The 12,396-nt window shown below is 36.4% G+C and overlaps 1 long non-coding RNA gene across 1 annotated transcript; it reads right to left on the bottom strand.

Moving 5' to 3' along the window:
- Positions 1-1,660: 1,660 nt before the first annotated feature.
- LOC311300478 lies at positions 1,661-6,114 on the bottom strand. The gene is made up of 3 exons (XR_014629329.1): positions 5,662-6,114; positions 2,749-2,910; positions 1,661-2,568 (listed from the first exon to the last, which is right to left on the bottom strand). It is a non-coding gene; the product is annotated as an uncharacterized lncRNA (long non-coding RNA).
- Positions 6,115-12,396: the final 6,282 nt, after the last annotated feature.

Here is a 12,396-nt window from a genome sequence, read left to right as displayed (position 1 = left end):
TTGTGTGCCATTTCCAATCAAGCTGTAATTTTGTCACATTATGAAAACATTTTGAAAATATAATTTATGTGTATTTAGGATACATAAATGTTACCTATGAAATTAGCTTTAGCAAGACCAATTTATCGGCCTTTTCCCCAAATTGTTTGGTTTCTACAACCAATATATTCACCACAAACACAATACATAATTTCAGATAAATGTATGTCCACTGTTGACAAAATTAGTCCACAGGACCAAAAGTGCCTATAGTTGAATAAACACCAATAAATTGCATTTGATAACAAAATAATGAATATAAGCAAAAATACATTTATTAGGTCAATTAATGAACAATACAAATACTGTAATGTCCAAATTAGGACTAAACATATTTTGACACAAAATGCTAATCATGTTCATAGTTAATGTCATGATTATGGGTATCATTTAAATTTTAGCGATTTCGATTCCAATTCTGATTCTGCTTATCAATTCCCAGATTCGATTCCAATATGAAAAAAAAAAAAAAAAAAAAAGTCAAACATAGATATCAAACATATTTATTCTGACTTTTTGCAAAACATTCTGTTGCAGCTAAATACCATTAACAAAAATCAGCAGCCTATTAATAAACTAGACTAACTAATATACAGTTATATATATAAAATATACAGTCAGTATTTACAATAAGAACAAATAAGCAAATTAGCCATAGCACAAATAAATACAACTGAACAATGTTCAGAAATTGGAATCAAATAGTTTTCTTTTTATAAATAAAATATAGAAATCCTTATTAAAAAGTTATTTAATAAAGATCTCAGTGAGTGATTTTCTTTTGCTCATTGAGACAGACGGCAGCAGGTTTATTAGGCTGGGTTAGGGTTAGGGTTAGACCGAATGCATGGATCCAATATACTGTTACACATGTGTTTTTTTTCTCAACTGTTTAAGTTTACTTAAGACACAACTGACTGTGTTTATGAGGATATTTTTACATAATGTTGTGTGTATTTTTCCTTTCAAGTGCAACAAGACGCAAAAGAGAACTCAATTCAGCATTTGTGCACTATATGAGAGGCGGCTTTCTGTGCGCGCTCTGGATGTGCCCAGCACATAAAACTGTGTGTGAGTGCCGAATTGAGTTCTCTTTCACGTCTTCTTGCATTTTAATGGTTTAAAACCACAATAAAATGCGCTCACAGGAATCGATAAGCGGAATCGAAATTTTTATTTTACAACAAGTTTCCGATTCCTGAATTTTCAATTCCCAACCCATGATGTGATGTTATTCTGCCTGAATAGAAGTCAAATCAAGTCATATTCAGTGGTGGCTGGCTATTTAAAATAGAGGAGGCACACACAAAAAAAAAATGTTTAACTACTTTAAAATGGCTTTTTTAGTCACTTATATACCTGAATATTTATAGAAAATGACACAGACATCAATACAATATAAATTTCACTCACCTTGTCCTAGCCCAGGGTTTCTCAAACTCGGTCCTGGAGGGCCACTGTCCTGCACAGTTTAGCTCCAACCCTGATCAAACACACCTAGCTGTGAGTTTAGTGATCCTGAAGACATTGATTAGCTTGCTCAGGTGTGTTTGATCGGGGTTGGAGCTAAACTGTGCAGGACAGTGACCCTCCAGAACCTAGCCTATCACTTGAAGCAAAAAATCCATCCTTCTGTCCTTTTTACTGTCTGTGTTAAAAGAGCACGTTCGGTCGTTTAGTGAAGCTGATTGCTGTAGCCTATATCCAACTTGCATGGGATCTTCGTTTATTTTTAATTTGTAGCTGTTGTTTCAATGGTAGTTTAGTTAATTTGTTTGCGATCCAGTATTTAATATCTCTACTCCCCAGTTACCCAGTTCAAACTAACATCATGTAATTTACGTCTTGTCGATGATTGGTTGATATACCAAGGGAAGCTATCCTCCTCTGCCCTGTTACTTATCTCAACACACCTAATCGCTGAAAGTGAAATACGCGATGGTGATTGGCTAAATATTTATTTTCTTCCAACGGAGGCACAAGTATCCGGTTATGGATTTGCCTCCCCCTCCCTTTCTCAATCCCCTCAGACTCGCGTTTCGGCACATTCTGGGAAGAAGCGCGCGGTGGTTACACTTAAGAGGTGAAATTACAAACAAGAAATTCACAAAATTCTGTGACATAACATTTTGGGTAGGCTGTGCCTCCCTTGCCTCCCCTGACGAGCAGCCACATCAAATGAGAACCTCTTAGTGAATAGCTTTTGTTCATACTATATTTTTCAAGTCAAAACATATATTTAAAGTCCATAATGATCGTTGCCCTGAGAGCACATCTCTCTTAGTAGATGGGGAGCGTGAAGCACCTCTCAGTTTGATGCCAACTTGGAGACAGAGATGAGAGTAATTCACTCAAAGCTCTGCAGCAGCTGTTTGAAGCCTCCTGTCCACCCAATGGGTGAAGGACCTTCAGTCGACACAGGTGAAGGGAATTGTGGGATACGGAGCTTTGGACACTGTTGGACATCTATGAACACCTGCTGCGTGCTGTGGTCCAGTTGAAAGGTATTGTGGCACATAAGAGGGTAATCTAGATGAGCAAGGTTTGGCACAAGCATTGCAATAGATCATAATTTATAGATATATATATAAATAACAAATAACTACAGAAATTCTCATGTTCCATAAGCTTGGTTGATTTTTGATGTTTACTTTATTACACTGAGAAAAATGAAAAAGATTTATTTATGTCACAGCTTCATGGCAATACCTTTGCTTGCGATAAGCCTTCTCTTGTTGATGTTTTTATAGCTGCTTCTGACAGAATGGATGATTCACATGAAGAAGTCCTCACTCGCCCATCCTCTGAACAGCTCCTTTAATCTTGGCCTCAATGATGCCAATCCACTTTTGACCAACTTTCCATCGTTCACTCAAATAAAAAGATTCTGTCATTATTTACTTTCAAGATGTTTAAACCCATGGCCTATATGTGTGAAAGAAAGTCTAAGTTGTTCTTTTCCCCTTAGGCTTTTGCACCGGATAGTTATAGGAACTCAGTTATGGGAACTAACCACCAGGGCGGTCCCCTGAGAACTAAATATTCCCCTAGAACCATTTTTCTGGTTGCATTCGCACCGCCAGTAATTCTGAAGTGACGTAAGCCGGCCGACAGCGACATAATTTAAGCGCGGCATTCAACAACTGGAGGAATGGAGGACTCTATGATCAGAGCTGTGTTTTTGTTGTGGGTCATGGGTTTCATGACAATGGATATGGAACGTAGACGTAAAAGTTATGAGATTGAAAGAGCAAAAAGGAGGGCTAAGAGACAAAATCTCTTACGACAACTTGCAGTATACATTTCATTCAGGCTGAGAAAAGAACACAATGCCGCAGACAAAGGCAACAGGCAAATACTATCTATCGCTGTTTAACATGTTCTTGGAATTACTTCCTGGAGTAGAAAACTGTGTGTTTGTATGGCTTTTTAAAAATGGCAGGTGCCGGTGTGTCATATGGCATGCGTTCGGCCAATCAACGTACATTTACGTTACTTGTAGTTCCTATAGAGTGCTACAGTGCCCGCCCACTATTTTGGTGCCGTTGGTTCCTGAAGTATTTTTTCCATTAATTTCATTGTTAAAGCGTTATAAGTGTAGTAGATTTTTTGTCTCTTTTTCGCACCTGACTTAAGTTTACCTGGGCCGTCTCCCAATCGACGTCCCTGAACATCTCCTGATCGACGTTCAATAATATTTATACTCGAACACGTTTCCTAATCGACGTCGGCTAAATCAGTCAAGGTCTTGACCCATATGAACACCAAAATAAGATCTCTAGTGCTCCACTAACTTGCTGCGCAGCAAACGACTTCAGCAAATGCCCTTTAAATGCTTTAACCATGGCCGGGGGAGTTCTCTGGCATTTCTCAGAGAATCTTTCCCAAAAAGAAGAATACATCAGGTTTTTATAGGATAGAGACATATACAACAGTAAGATTAACGTGACTTATTACTCATGATCATCTTCCTTCAATATGATTGGTTCAGTTTGTGCAAAACAAGCCCCCACTTCGCCCTCTGTTACTGGCAGAGCAAATTTAGATCTCAAAATCATTAAAAAAATGGAAGAGGTTAGAAGTTCATTTGATTACTCAGTATGTCATGAGACTGTTATAGACTTTTATATTTTTTATATTGTCTAGCTAGCATCTCAAACTTTTCACTGGTTTTCTCACACCAACAATCTGTGTTAGAATGTTAGGCCTGTAGGAGAAGTAAGGTTAGATGTTAGAATTATGATTAGTTTAAAATACAGTTTACCATACTGTAAGCCACTAACCAAGCCACAGTTACAAGGTGAATCATAACATTACAAACTTTAATTTAAAACAAAAAAGTATTAGAATATTGGAACAGCATAATCGAGTTTAAAACAATAGAGAAATATAAAACTGAGCATTTGAAAATGTTGACTAAGTTTATAGCAAAAAATGCATACATTTTGAAATATTTAATTATTTTGAGAGTGTAGAAAGACCGACTCGATTACGTCATTCACAGTGCTTCATGGGAGTGGGCGGGGCTAAAGAGATATTTTAATGCGTTTTGACTTTGATTGGTGGAATTGTCTTTACAGCATCTTGGGTAATTTAGTTTTTCACCATGAATTCCTCTGTTAAACATGATTATGTTAAAACTAAGTTGAAAGAATGTGGGCTGATTGCTTCAACAGAAGCAAATACTATCAACCTCGTTGCTCACAGTAAGGCTGTCTTTAAAGGTTTATAAGTTATTGTTAAAAATCAATTTCCATTCTGGAACTCGACTGTTGCAATCTATTGTGTTGGGTTAGAGCCTACTGTGAAGTAGCTAATTTAGTCCCCAAAAGGCGTTTCAATTCCTGGTTCCTGCGGTGCACATCAAAAAGTGTGAGCCAGTAGTTATGGGAACTATGAAAACGTTCCAGTGCTAAAGCCCCTACGCAATAAGGGGACCAGGGCCTGTCAAGCACCAACAATTAAAACCAAAACCCTGCAAAAGTGGTCCAAACAACTCATGTGCTATATTTCAAGTATTCTGAAGTCATACGAGAGGTTTGAATGTTTGGAAATCCCCATTCACTAAATATCTTACCATCAGCCACAGCTCTCAAATCTTTTTCATATATGGATATTTTTTGTCAGATTCTTATACAAAGCTATCACATGACTTCAGAAGACTTGGAATATCGCACATGAGTCATATGGACTACTTCTATCGTGTTAATTGTTTAATTGTTTAAATATATATTTTTATTTTTTTATTTTTTTGGGGGGGGGACTTGACAGCCACTGGTCAGCATTCACTTCCATTGTAAAAGAGCTGTGTGAACATTCTGCTTAACGTTTTCTTTTGTGTTCCACAAGAATCTTACAGTTTGGGAATGACATGAAGGTGAGTAAATGATGACAGACTTGAACTTTAATACATTTCACAATTTCAGTATGAGTATTTCTTCAAGCAGACTTCACACTGGGATTTTACAGTGAAGTTAATAAGCAATCTGCTTTTGCACCATGACATTTAACACATTTAACATTCATTCTATGCAACTGAAATTAATTTTAAGGCTGAGGGCCAATTCAGGTTAATGTAAAATAAAATAAAAACACATATGTTGAAATAAGAAATACGTTTACCTTCTTTATCTTCCGTTGGTGCTGTTCAATCCAAGTTTTTTTCTTCTTCTCCCTATGCTAGCATATTCTCCAGAACTGCTCTGTGAAAGGCATTGACTTGTAAAAGCTATCTGAGCTTCTTATAATTACAGCCTGACAGCACACAGAGCCTCCACAAAGGTCTAATAATCAGAAGGAGATGATCAGACCATGGTCTATGCCTCTGAAAAGCAGCACTGCTGAAATATAATTAAAGTAGCACAGCTTCTCCTGCAGGAGGTAATGCATGCCACTCTCCTTCACCAGTTGACATGTGAATCTCACGCTGTTACACATAATGTAAGGATTTTGCTTCTAAAGGTTTTGTTCATCTTTAAACATTCTATATGGTCTCTGATTATGTGATGTCCTTCATTGCGAAAAAGGCAAATGGCCTTCCATCGTACTCTTGTTCACATAGAAAAATCCACTACACTACCGGAATGACTGTTGATGGTTTCTGTGATGAGTGGAGGGAGGTTGTGCATAAACACCTTACACCCTTCAATCGACCACAAGAAAGGGTAGCTAACGTTAAACATGTGCAATCACTTTCCTAAATGACTTATAGGGACAGGCTTGTGCACTTTGCAAGGAGTTTAGAACATAAGTGCATGACATATCAAACAAAAACTTGAAGCAAAGGTTTAGCAAGTCTTTCGTGTTCCTTTAAGAGGTTTTATAAGACCCTGTAATTTGAAAGAGAAACAACACATAGGCAATGCAAGGTTTTTATGTGTGGGTGTAGAAGTTAATCTAAGGTTTTGCATTCTCCCTGACATAATAATGGAACAGAACCTTTTTTTCACATCCTTAAAACAATGCAGTGAGTCCCTCCTGCAGTCTTTGTAAATGGCTTTGGTAGGAAAGCATCTGCCAAATGCATGAATGTAAATATAAACACTGCATACAGGTATAGTTGACATTAAATCATTTTCGAAGGTTGACATATCCTGTGGTGTTAAATGCTATACTATACTCAATCTGAAGCTATTCCAAACACAGTTTTGCTGCTTATTTTATCATTATTATGCACACAGCTTTTATGACCTCATGTTAATTGGGAAACAACAAGGAACCTTTGCATATTTATAAATCTTGGGAGGTGTTGAAAGCATTCAGAGGTTTAAGGCATTCCTGAAAGTATGTATCCTATTCATATAGTATTATATGTTTAAATTGTGACAGTCCACTTTAGACATACTAGTACTAACTATAACTTTGCAACTACATGTCAACTACCAGTCATTGGTATTAGTAGACTGTCTGCTTACCATCTGCTACACTTTATGTTGATGCTCCCCAACAAACATTCTAAGTAACTTTGGAAGTACATGTCAACTTATTCTATTAACCCTAACCATAAACCTAACTGTAACCTAAAAGTCTACTAATACTCTATGTATAGTTGCAAATTAATGAGAGATATTTGACATGTAATTTCAAAGTTACTTATATAGTTAGTAGAATGTCTAAAGTGGACTATCGAAATAAAGTGTAACCATTTGAACCCGTTTGTGGTCATTAATGACACAAGTTTGATTATGAGCAGAATATGCTAAATAAAAATGCTCGAACAGAAGATACATCTTCCTTAGCATGTAACCATATCAACATTTTAATGTGCTTTTTGTTAAAACATATTATAGATTTACATTCCACAAAATATCATAAATCTTAAAGGTATAGCGGAGGATTTTCTTTTTCCGGGTGGATCATCAAGACTATTGGTCCTCCTAAGTGTCAATCATTCTGGTGATATGTTTACGTACGTGCTCGTGCACACGATTCACACGATGGCGTGCGCTCAAAACACAGGTTGGGCTTCCCACTGATGCCTCAGTCGCGAAGTTTCTACTTGACAGGTAAAGTTTGGCATGCTATTTGGAGAAATCCATTTAAAATCACTGCTAGTAAAAGTTAATGTAAGCTATGATTAGCTCGTGCACATGTTTAATAGGCGTTCCCTCTCGGGAGCAGGTAGAGTGTTGCGCATGTGCATTTTTTCAAAAAGTGGAGAGGGCGGTTCTTTTCTAAAATTTGGGAAAATCCTCCGCTATACCTTTAACTCAAAATTACTGACAGAAAACGCCGACCCACCTGAAAGTCATTGAATAAGAATCAGTTAGTCAAAATCAAACTAGTGAAGGCAAAATAAGTCCAAGACTTAAATTTTTTAAGTACAATCAACTTGGATGTTTAAGTCATTTCAACTTGAATTACATTAAACTGACTTAAAAAAATTAGTCGAATCTTGTATAACATAAAACAGATAAAGCAATGTAAAAACATATGTTGGCAACTTATTGATGTATACTTTTTATAGTGCATACAGCAATATTACTATTGATCAAATATATTGATAGCTATTGAATTTACCTTCACAGAGGGAATCGTTTGGGAATATATTCATAATGGCAATCCAACTTTCTCACATTTGATAGTTTCTATATAGTTACTTTTTTTAGTCACAGTTCATGTATATTCTTGTTAACACATCACATCCCCGTTGTCGTATGGGGAGAACAACCACCAAGGCTGCCAATGAGATGGCTGATCTGTGGGATTTGAAGCGAACACAATAGGTGTTATGTGCAGGGAATCTAATCTTGTTGCTCAAGCCAGGATTTTCTCTTCTGTGGCTTTACAGAAGGCTGGGCGTTACCTAATTTTTACACCAAAAAAATGCACAGCTTCCTTACCAAAGCAGCATGTGCGCTTGGATATAATGGTCAATTTTTGGAAATTGCAGCTAAGCCTCTCACAATGTGGTGTAAGACTGATTAGAATTAATCTTTCTCATTTTTTTTCCAAAAATGCTGATTAGGTATTTTCTGATGGAGCCTGAATCTAAAATAAGCTACTTAGGCCTCTTGCTCCACTGTGTCACATTCAATACATCCAACATGTCCAATTTACTCGCGATAAACAGCACGCAATTTGAATAAAAGTTATTACTGCCTGCGGAACAAATTGTGTTTTATATCTTTATGCAATGATCTGTTTCAGCTTTAGTGGTCTTTGTCCACCCCTTTAAATATGAAAAAAACATTGTCTCTTTTTTAATTTAGTTTGGCAGTACAAGTTAGACCACATACTGTTTTCTTGCTTATAAAACTGTATAATGTCACCATTTTAAGTGCGAGTGGCATATAACCCTGAGATTAACATCTCTTTAAACAGTTTTCCAACATTTATTAAAAAAGTGCTTTTAAAATCTTGTGCACTGGTTACACATAAAGCAATTAAGTTACATCAACAATTTCAGCAACAAAATTAATTTTTTTCAGTGTTGCATTATATGCCCCCTCAGTCCCATTACAAACATCCAGACTCCTTCATCAACACCAAACCTGAAATATGTGTCTTTTAACTCATATTATACCTCATATTAATATTATTAAACTTGCTTTTATTATGATTCACTTATAATCTAAAACCAGTCGATATAACAAGTAGATTCTCTGTTTGGTTTCACCATCCCAATGGTGTAAAAATTGCAGGATTTCCAGAGCAGACTTCAAGCAAGTCTATTAACAGATGTGATGGCTGATGAATGAGTGAGCAGAAATGAACATGACATTTAGAGAGAGCGGTAATAAAATGATGAGTGTGACTCAAATGTAATGAGTGTTGCTCCTCTGAAAGTTTCATTTCCATCAGGAGGGGTAATGATATAACCCAGCAGCTCTGACAAACCCGTGATCTCTTGAGGGAGAACAAGCGTACTGCAGCTTGCGTTCTGAGAACCATAGTAAGATTATTAAAAGATTAGCTCTCTCTCAGATTTATTGCAACATTCCCCATGTTATTTGTCACTTGCAGGATACAAAAAGCCTTTTGAAATGTTAAGGACGCTGGTTCAAACCTGAATCACATTCTGTACGGAGCAGAAATGGATAAAAAAATCCTGAGGAAACACTACAAGGACATAAAAATAGATTTTTACCTGAGCTTGCCTCTCTAAAACTTTTGTTGGACTCGCATAAAACACCTTAAACAGTTTCTTAAAGTTCCCAGTTATGTCCTCATTTTGACTAATTTTATTGATGTAATGTAATATGTCCTTTTGTAATGTAATATCCTTTTGTGTTGAATAACTGTCATATTATCTTTTTGTGTTGTTGTCTTCCTGCCTCAGGACTACAGGTGAAAATTTGCATTTATGCTATAACCTGGCTCATTTACAGTCTGTACAGAAATGTAAGATTGTTCATTAATGTGCACTGTCCCGATTAAAATAAAATAAAATTAATTAAATAAATAAATAAATAATAAAAGAAAATTTTGTTGGAATTTACCTGACAACTTACCCAGAGTTTGAAAATTGATAGCTAAAGCATTCTGATTGGTTTTATGGTGTTCTTCAGGGTGTAAGACATCACTAGGGCTCCGTTAAAAGCTGGTATTAAGACACATTTTGGTCTATCCGATCCCATCAATGTTATATTGGGGTGTAAACAGTGTCCGAAATGTTTTGAGCTTCTCCACTTTCAGTCACATATGGGAAACACGAGACCACATTGCATTCTTAGTGTAACGCTTGTGGTCAATGCGTTCGGAATTGTCAATCAACACGTGCACTAAACAACCGTTTTCAACTTTGGCGGTTTCCTGATGCCTTAAAGGGTTAGTTCACCCAAAAATGAAAATTCTGTCAGTAATTACTCACCCTAATGTTGTTCCAACCCCGTAAGACTTTCGTTCATCTTCGGAACACAAATTAAGATATTTTTGATGAAATCTGAGTGCTGGCTCACTCCTCCACAGGCTTATGGACACTATAACTTGCTGGCCCAAAACATTTATTAAAGACATCGTTATAAACTTAAGATTGAGTCACTGGAGTCACTTGGACTATATTAACGATCTCTTTAATACATTTTCTGGGCCAGCAAGTTATAGTGTCCATAAGCCTGTGGAGGAGTGAGACAGCTCTCAGATTTAATAAAAAATATCTTAATTTGTGACCCGAAGATGAACGAAAGTCTTACGGGGTTGGAACAACATGAGGGTGAGTAATTACTGACAGAATTTTCATTTTAGGGTGAACTAACCCTTTAAAGTCGGCTTTAAGACTTTAGACTTTTCTTCCATATTGTGACGAGTGAAACGGCTTCTCAGGGTACGTTTACACAACAATTATGTACTAAAAACTTAAAAGCTTTTCCTTTGTGTTTTTCGCGTACAGACGACAACATTGTCAAAATGATCCCCTTTCACACGAATCCACGAAAATGATTATAACTCTGTATTATGTATGCCAGGCCAGTAGTTGGCGATGCCACTTTGTAAAAAAAACACTAACGTTACTCGCCAATAAACTGAACATGCATGTAGACGTCACAGTTTTCACAAATTCTCATTTTTGTTGTTTACAAGGAGTAAAAGGAGTTCTCATGTAAGTGACAGGTTGCCCCGCCCTCATGCCAGTAAACGCATCATGACGTGCATTCACACAGGGCGTCTGCATTAATATGGAAGGCCCAAAAGGCCAAACATGCGAAAATAACACCTAATTATGCATTAAGACTTAAGTTTCACACATTTTGGCCTTCCATAGCGTTTGAATGGGTGACGTCATGCATTGCCAAACTGAATTGTGGGTTCCGTTGTGTCGCGTCACTGGCGTTGCTTGCGGCAGAAGTTGAAGGACACATGAATTTAAATAAAAAATAATGATGTGCACAGAAAAATTATTTATAATAAACTGCAACGTTCTATAAAAAAAATGAGAATTGTCAATTGTGATTTCATGGTGACTTTCAGCATCTGATTAAAATATTTTAGTAGCACGTACATATACTGGCACAAGACGTCAAGGAATCACTACAGTATGTCTGGTATGAGCATGTGGTGACTAAACTCCAAGTATGTTACGTAACACAGTGGCAGAATTAGTTTATATCCCAAGTTTTGTTCAGATCTATAACCCTATGAGCCATAATATCGGTGATCTTAGCCTAGCAACCACTAATTAAAACTGACAGAAGATACATAGACTTCCATTAGTTGCCAGTTTACAAGGTAAAGCATCTCTATTTTGTGTGGCTGAATGGCAAAATGATTTGGGCTCGGATGTACATGAAACAGACCGTGAAACAGATGCTTGCACTTGGCATGGAGAACTACAAAACCATCTGTTCAACAGGTTTGACAACAACTTTTCCCACTTTTGCTGAAATACTGGCCTCTGGTGGTTTACTGTTGCCATGTACACTATGAAGAACAGGATTTTTGCACACATTTTTGCACATTTAAAAAAATGTGTATCTGAAACCTGCTTGGATTAGTCTATGAATTCGAGTGATTTTTTTCTTCCTTTATCCAATTTAATTCTGTTTGTTTCCCAGGAATAAATGATTGTTTTATTGCAGTACCTAACCTCTCCACATGGGTGTGACATAACACTGATAATTAAATATGAATGGTAAAAATGAATTATAGAACTCTAATGTACATTGTTTGATCTTCCGCTTTATTTTTTCTTTGTTATATTAGATGTGCGCATAAACCATGGTCGAGAGTGATGTTATTGTTAACTAAAACTATTAAAATCATTTTGGTTAATTGAATAAGCTGAAATAAAATATGAATATTATGGAAAACTTTAAAAATGAAATGTTTAAAAAACAAAAAATAATAAAAATGACAAAAGCCCAGAGTCCCTCAAATTAAAATGGAAACTGAAAATATAAACGTAAAAGCTTGTTCAGA

This window comes from Rutilus rutilus, assembly GCF_951802725.1.
Source record: "Rutilus rutilus genome assembly, chromosome: 11".
In the NCBI taxonomy this organism is placed as follows: domain Eukaryota; kingdom Metazoa; phylum Chordata; class Actinopteri; order Cypriniformes; family Leuciscidae; genus Rutilus; species Rutilus rutilus.
Note: the sequence above shows the minus strand (reverse complement) of the source record. Positions and strands in the feature narration are given on the sequence as shown.